The 7,945-nt window shown below is 37.4% G+C and overlaps 1 pseudogene; it reads left to right on the forward strand.

Moving 5' to 3' along the window:
- The first annotated feature begins 2,791 nt into the window (after window positions 1–2,791).
- On the forward strand, window positions 2,792–3,468 carry LOC109439658 (transmembrane protein 217 pseudogene; annotated as a pseudogene).
- The last annotated feature ends 4,477 nt before the right edge of the window (window positions 3,469–7,945 follow it).

A 7,945-nucleotide genomic window follows, 5' to 3' on the forward strand; every position in this document is an offset into this window, starting at 1 on the left:
ATGTTTATTATTTCCCTACTTTTTAAATAAAATTTAATCCACATATACATGTAGGCCAAACAGTATATTAAATTTTAATTGTTTTGAATTTTACAAAACTTTTAATTTACAGCATGCTTTCAATTTTGAGAAATAATTTAGCTGTGTGTAGAGTCCTAGGTTGGCAGTTATTTTCTTTCAGCACGTTTATAATTCCACTGGATTTTGGTTTCCTTTAGAAGCCTAACTGTTGCTCTTACGAATAAATAGATCCTCAGCTGCATTTTGAGAATGTATTTTAGTACTTCATGTTTAACAGAATGAGTACCAAATGTCTAGATGTAGATTTCCTCTTATTCATCCTACTAGCAATCAGTTAGGATTCTTGAATCTGCATAGACATTTTTCTTCAGTTGTGCAAATCCTTAGGTATTATCTCTTCAGATATGCTACCTAACTCTTTTTCCTCCCTCCTTCCTTCTCTCACTCTCTCTGAATCAGAACATCTTATTATATTATTTATGTCTCTTAATTTCTCATTCATATTTTTAATCTTTTTGTTTCACTGTGCTACATTCTGGATAATTTCTATTGATTTATCCTCTGGTTAAGTGATTATCACTTGATCTGTGTCCAATCTGTTATCCAATGCCTACTGTATTTTTAATTTCAGATACTGACTTTTCTATTTCTAGAAATGCTATTTGGCTCTCTTTGAAATATACTAGGTTATTTTCTATGATTTCCTGTTCCTACATAGTTTTCAATATTATCTTTTATATTTATTTACATGTAGTGATCAAAGGAAATTATGACACATGCTACAATGTAGATGAACCTGAGGACATTATGCTAGGGGAAACAAACCAGTCGCAAAAAGACAAATACTGTATTATTCCACTTTACTACTCTAAATATATCATACCCAGATCTATCATATGTCATATCCAGAGTAGTAAAATTCATAGAATCAGAAAGTAGAATGGTGATTGCCAGAGGCTGGAGGGAAGGGGAAATAGGGAATTGTTGTTTAATGGGTATAGAATTTCAGTTTTGCAAGAAGAAAAAGTTCTGGAGATTGGCTGCACAACAATGTGAATGTAATTAACACTGTTGAACTGTACACTTAAAAATGGTTAAGATGGTAAATTTTACGCTATGTGTATTTTACTACAATTAAACATAAAATTAAAAAGTAATGCAAAAAAGTAGCAATCATAATTGTTTCATAATCTGATATTCTTGCAGTTCTGTTTCTATTGTCTGTTATTTCTGTTGGTTCTCACTCACAGTGCCTTGTTCCTTGTTTGCTTTGTTATTTTTTACTGTGCACTAGTGACTGTCTTAAAAAAATTACTAATGGAGATTCTTTGAGGACCAAGACAAAGATGCCTTCTTCCAGAGAGGATGTGAGTTTGCTGTTGCCAGCACTTAGAGACACTTCCAGTTTAGGGATACTTTAAACTAGATTTATGACTTAAAATTTTTTTTGAATGATTCATGTAATTTAGGCTACAGATCCACAAAAAAGCTATATGATTATAATGTCTCAAGGAGAGTTTCCCCTCCCCTCATAAAGTCAGTGTACTACTAAGTTAACTTTCCTTGGAATCTCTTGGGAGAAAGCTGTGGGGGCAGACTTACTTCTGATTCACCTTTAATCATATCTCTTTGGGGGCGTCCATGACTAATATAGGGACAGCCTTCAAACAGATTCCCCATCTTGTCAGACCCTGAGCTTTGATTTCATTTGTTCTTACTCTACAGAGCTCTCTCTTAAATGAAATTCAAGTTTGGCCAGATTTGCAAATATCCTCAGAGTAAAATTGATTTCCATGCTTGCTCACCTGTTCCAGTTCTTAAAACTCTATAGACTTTGGCTTTCTACCTCTTACCTCCTACCTTTTCAGTACTTCTGTGCTCTTAAGAATATTTTAAAACTATTTTATCCAGCATTAGTTGTTTTTAGCAGCTAGTTGCCCCCCAAAACCTAATCATTCAGAAATCCCCCTGCTTTTTCAACATTTACTTTTCATTGTTTTCTATTCTGTTTATTTTCTTCCTTCTATTTTTTGTTGTTTTTATTGTTGTTTTTCCCTAACTTCTTGAGTTGAACACTTAGCTCATTGTTGCTTTTACTTTTCTATTACAAGGCTATTCTATCCTAAGGCTCTCAATTTTCCTTAAAGTACACCTTTCGTTATATTCCTTAAGTTTTGATTTGTAGCAGAGGAGGGATTACTCAAAGCCTCCTATTTTCATCAACTCCTCACCCCTGCAGGGCTATTGTGCTGCCCAGATTTTTCTCCTAAGGACACCTGCACTCAAGGTTGGACAAGTGCCACCAATTTCCCCATGAGGGGGCAGCAATGGTTGCCCAAAGCAAAGCTAGGAAAGATCATTTAAATTACCTTTTTCTGCTCAGTATTTTCCATTTCTGGCTACATATGAAAATCACTAGGAAGTTTTGAAAAATTCTGATATTTGGGACCAACCTAGAAAATGTTCTAATTGGTCTGAGATAGGGCCTGGGCCTCGTACTTTCAGCAATTTGAATGTGAAGACAGGTTGAGAACCACTCCTGTAATTGATCTGCTCGCTGCCAGCAGACTGCATCCTCCCTCCTCCCCACTCCCACTCCCAATCAATTGTAAACAGTCTTCTGTCTTCCTACAGTTATTTCCTGGTTTCATATTTCTCTCTGTCGTTTCTCCTTTAGGACTGGAGGCAGACACCCTGGTAATTTAATTTGCCACATGGATAGGAAGCAGAATTCCCCCTTATACTGTTTGTCTCCACAGGCATTCTCAGCATGAGACAGAAACACTGGTGTGGGATGACCGCCAAAACAGGCACCGTGTTAGCAGGGGTTTTACCATCGTAGCCACTGACACGTACGTCATCTTCGAACAGAAGCCACTGAGGAGCAGCAATAGCACTGAGGTTAACCAATGGAACGAGAGCGTAATTCTCCTGATACGTCAGTTCCTCATCTGTTGGAGTTTGAATATCGCCCTCTTCCTGTCTTGCATCACCACCATCATCAGCTGCTTGCTCATATCCTCAGTACACGCCCAGATGTGCAGGGGCTTGGTGATCTACATCACTTGGATCTTCTTCTATGAAACTGAAACATCGTACTACAAATCCTTACTGACAATGACACCAGCATTGGGAGGTCAGAGTCATGCGCTGGTTTGGCTTGGTGTCCCGTATATTCATGCACTGTTTCTGGATGTTCTTTGTCACCACTTATGCCCACATAATCTACAAAAGTAAAGCCCAGGGCAATATAATTTTCTACAACAGACGTATTTTTGCAGGCAGTAGAGAGTTCCCACGGCGGAAATCAAAGATAATCAACTTTACCTGCCACTATAATGAATAATGTTGGCCCTTTTCTCTCCCGTGAGTGGTAGATCTCCCAGGTTCTCATGGTAGTTCTATTTCCATCTCTTTCACTTTTGCTGATCTGTTCAAGTAGAGACCCTACTGCCACCCTTTTGGCCAATGTGGAGAGAAATCCTGCTCACCGAGGATGGTTTCTTAAAGGGCATTGTTATTTATCAAGCACTCCTAGAGTTCTCCTTCCTTTTCTGGTCAGTGCCACCTTCCTGGTCAAAATAAGGGAGTGAAATGAAGCGAATTGCAGTCAGGCAATCCTTTCACCTCAGTATGTCTTCATCAGCCTTCAACCCAGAGCTCTCTAGTGTAACCCTGGGACAGGGGTATCTGTATGTGTACCTCAGGTTGCATAAAGGATACTGTCGGTGCTGTAGTTTTTTCCCTGTGTCCTCTATGCTGTATTCCAGAGAAGTAAAACAATAAAAATAGAGAAAAAATCATTCTTTTCTATTTTGAATCCCCTCCTTTCCGAATTTGTCAAATAGTGCAAAAGACACTTACTTGGTTAATCAAAACGGACTTGCTAAACTTTTCTGTGTCTGGACACTGGAGGAGGATGCAAGAAAAGTGTAAGATTTGAGGCCTGACCTTGAGGATTTTGCAGTTATGCATCACTTAGCCAACCATATGAGACAGTACAAGATTACACATTATCACAGATCAAGAAACTTCACTTTGGGGCCGGCCCGGTGGCTCAGGCAGTCAGAGCTCCGTGCTCCTAACACCAAAAGCTGCCAGTTCGATTCCCACATGGGCCAGTGGGCTCTCAACCACAAGGTTGCCAGTTCGACTCCTCGACTCCCACAAGGGATGGTGGGCTCTGCTCCGTGCAACTAAGATTGAACACGGCACCTTGAGCTGAGCTGCTGCTGAGCTCCTGGATGGCTCAGTTGGTTGGAGTGCATCCTCTCAACCATAAGGTTGCCGGTTCGACTCCCGCAAGGGATGGTGGGCTGCGTCCCCTGCAACGAGCAATGGCAACTGGACCTGGAGCTGAGCTGTGCCTCACAACTAAGACTGAAAGGACAACAACTTGAAGCTGAGCTGTGCCCTCCACAACTAAGATTGAAAGCACAACAACTTGACTTGGAAAAAATCCTGGAAGTACACACTGTTCCTCAAAGAAGTCCTTTTCCCCTTCCCCAATAAAATATTTAAAAGAAACAAAAACAGAAAAATGAAACTTCACTTTGTGTTTTGGTTTAGAAACTATCAGAGCAGCTTAAGCCAGAATTGAAGACAAATTGAGCAAACATCTACTTCAAACATTTGATATTATTTTAAGTGTTTATTTAATAGCTTTCTTGAAGCATAATTGACATATGATAATATATCATGTTTAACATATATAATTTGACATAAGTGTATCCCAGTGAAACCATCACCATGATTGAGCTCATTAACATATGTGTTACCTCCAAACGTTTCCTCAGAATCCCCGCCTCCCGCCCCTTCCTGCGCTCCCCACCCCACAAGGTACTGATTTGCTGTCACTATATATTAGTTTGCGTTTTCTAGGATGTTACAGAAGTGAATTCATACAGTATGGACTCTTTTTGTCTGGCTTCTTTCACTCAGCCTAATGCCTTTAAGATTCATCCACGTTTTTATGTATGTTAATAGTTTGTTATTCCTTGCTGAGCAGGATGCCATGGCGTGAGTGTACCACAGTCTGTTTATCTATTTGCCCAGTGAAGGGCATGTGTGGTTGCAGTTTGGGGCCATTAGGAATAAGAACACTATAAGCATCTGTGTACAAGACTTTGTATGGACTTAGGATTTCATTTATCTCAGGTAAATATCATTTTAGCTTTTTAAAGAAACTGGCAATATTTTTTCTAGAGCGGCTTACAATTTTGCATTCCCAGTGACAGTATATGAGAATTCCAGTTTCTCCACGTCCTTGCCAGCCTTAGTACAGACGATAAGTTTTTCATTTTAGCCATTTTGATAAGTGTATAGTGGTATTTCTTTGTGGTTTTAACCTGGGTTCTCTAATGACAAATGATGCTGAGCATCTTTTCATGTGCTCATTTAGCTCCTTATATGTTTTTGGGTAACATGTCTGTTCAAATCTTTTCCCCATTTAAAAAAATTAGGTTGTTTCTTTTTTTATTGTTGAGTTTGGGGAGTTATTTATATTTGCTTTCTTTCTATTTTTTTTAAAGATTTTATTGGGGAAGGGGAACAGGACTGTGTATTTCCAGGACTTTATTGGGAAAGAGTGTGTTTTTCCCAGGGCCCATTATTCCAAGTCAAGTTCTTGTCCTTTCAATCTTAGTTTTGGAGGGTGCAGCTCAGCTCCAAGTCCAGTCGCTGTTTTCAATCTAGTTGTGGTAGTAGAACCGGCAACCTTGTTGAGAGCACGCGCTGTAACCAACTGAGCCCTCCGTCCGCCTGGGAGCTCAATGGCAGCTCAGCGGCAGCTCGTTGTCTTCACTCTAGTTGTGAAGGGTGCAGCTCACTGGCTCATGTGGGAATCCAACCGGCAATCCTGTTGCTCAGAGTTCACACTCTAACCATCTGAGCCATCTGGCCTCCCTGTATTTTCTAAACACAAATCCTTTATCGGATATATGACTTGTAAATGTTTTTTCCAGTTTGTGCCTTGTCTTTTCATTCACTTAACAGTATCTTTTGAAAAGCAGAGATTTTCAAATTCAGTGAAGTCCAGTTTATCAATGTGTTCTTTTTTAATTGGAATAATTTATTATTCTGACAAAAGCACAAAGTATGGAAAATTAGTGTACTTGAATCATTTCAGAGAGTAGAAAAAGTTTCACACTGGCAGATTTCTGTTTTTAGCATCTTTGAACAGAAATATTCAGAGTAAAGGCAAATGGCAGGTCAGGCTTCTGACCACCTATGGTGACTGATTCCTCTGACTTAGGGTGTGCAGCTCACAGAACAATGCCGTCATTTGGGGTTTATTTCTCTACATAGTGAGAGTGCAAGAAAGGACACTTACAGAGAATGAAAACGGTGTTCACTGAATTCACAGCGAAGGTTAGAAGATGGAAGAGAAATGCTGAGACAAAAGGAGAAAGATCACAGGCAGAGGAGGAGCTCAAATGGACAGTCCACAGGCTCTGACAGCGCAGCACATGGTCTCCTCCTCCTTCTTTGAGTTAAATTTGCTCTTCTTTCTTTTTTTCTTTCTTTTTTTTTTTTTTTTTTTGCTCTTCTTTCTATACTTTCCTAAGGTAGAAACTAAGGTAATTGATTTAAGATAGGCACTTAGTGCTATAAAATTTCCCCTAAGTGCTACTTAATGGCATCACACAAATTTTGATGTGCTGTTTTATATTTTCAGTCAAATATACTTTCTAATTTCCTCTTGATTTCTTCTTTGATCTATGTGTTATTTATAAAGTGCCACTTTGTTCCAAAATTGGAGATTTTCCAGAAATCTTTCTGATGTTGATTTCCAATTTAATTTAAGTATGATCAGAAAACATATGCTGCATGATCTGAATCATTTTAAATTTATTGAAAATAGTTTTATGGTCCAGAACATGTTCTATCTTGATAAATGTTCTATATCCATCTGGAAAGAATATTTATTCTGCTATTGTTGGCTGCAGTGTTCTATAAATATCGGTTAGATTAAGTTAGTTGATAGTATTCTTTAAATGTAACATCTTTTCTAATTTTCTGTCTATTTATTCTATTAATTACTGAAAGAGAAGTATTGAGATCTCTGACTATAATTGTGGATTTCTCTAGTTCTCTTTGTAATTCTTTCCACTTTTGCTTCATGTATTTTCATGTATTTTGAAACTCCATAGTAGGTGTATAAATGTTTAGGATTGTTATATCCTTCTGATGAATTAACCCCTTTTCACTGTTACATGACCTCTGTATCACTGAGATTATTCTTTTTTTAAATCTAAATTTATTATTAAAGAAGAAAGTTATTTATGTTTGGTAGAGGACTTTTAGGAAATTTGCTGTATTTTTGCTTGAAAAAGCACATATGAATTGGATAACTCTTATAATTGCAAATAAACACTTCAACACTCTATCTGGATTATATATTTTGCTTAAGCAGTATGTTTTCTTTTTATATATTTACTTCCTTTATCATATATTTTGCTCTTTATCAAACTTCACATATACTTTTTTACATTTGCAATATACTTAATATCAACTACATTGACTTCATAATTTAAAAGGAATTCTTCAGTTTTATTAGTCACCATGCTTTATTTAGGAGTATAACAGGTCTGAAATTGATACATTTAAAGAAGATTAATTCTTATGCAATATTTAGATAAGAGATGAGTAAAATTGTATTTTTATCTTTAACATACTTATTAAATACAAACTTAAAAATATAATGATATGGGAATTCTAAGGAATTTCAAAATATATAAAGTCTTGATGTGTGTGCACATGTGTATGTGTATGCACACTTGCGTGTATGTATTTTTTTAATATTTTCTCTCTTAAACCGAAAGTCTAGGAAAGAAACAAAATAACTTTGAGCTTTTGTAACTTCCAGGAGGCGTAGTAATAAGGCACTTAGGGAATCTGGTAGTGATTCTATAATTAACTTTGA

This window comes from Rhinolophus sinicus, chromosome 2 (assembly GCF_057876585.1).
Source record: "Rhinolophus sinicus isolate RSI-liver-muscle chromosome 2, RSI-T2T, whole genome shotgun sequence".
NCBI classification, from domain to species: domain Eukaryota; kingdom Metazoa; phylum Chordata; class Mammalia; order Chiroptera; family Rhinolophidae; genus Rhinolophus; species Rhinolophus sinicus.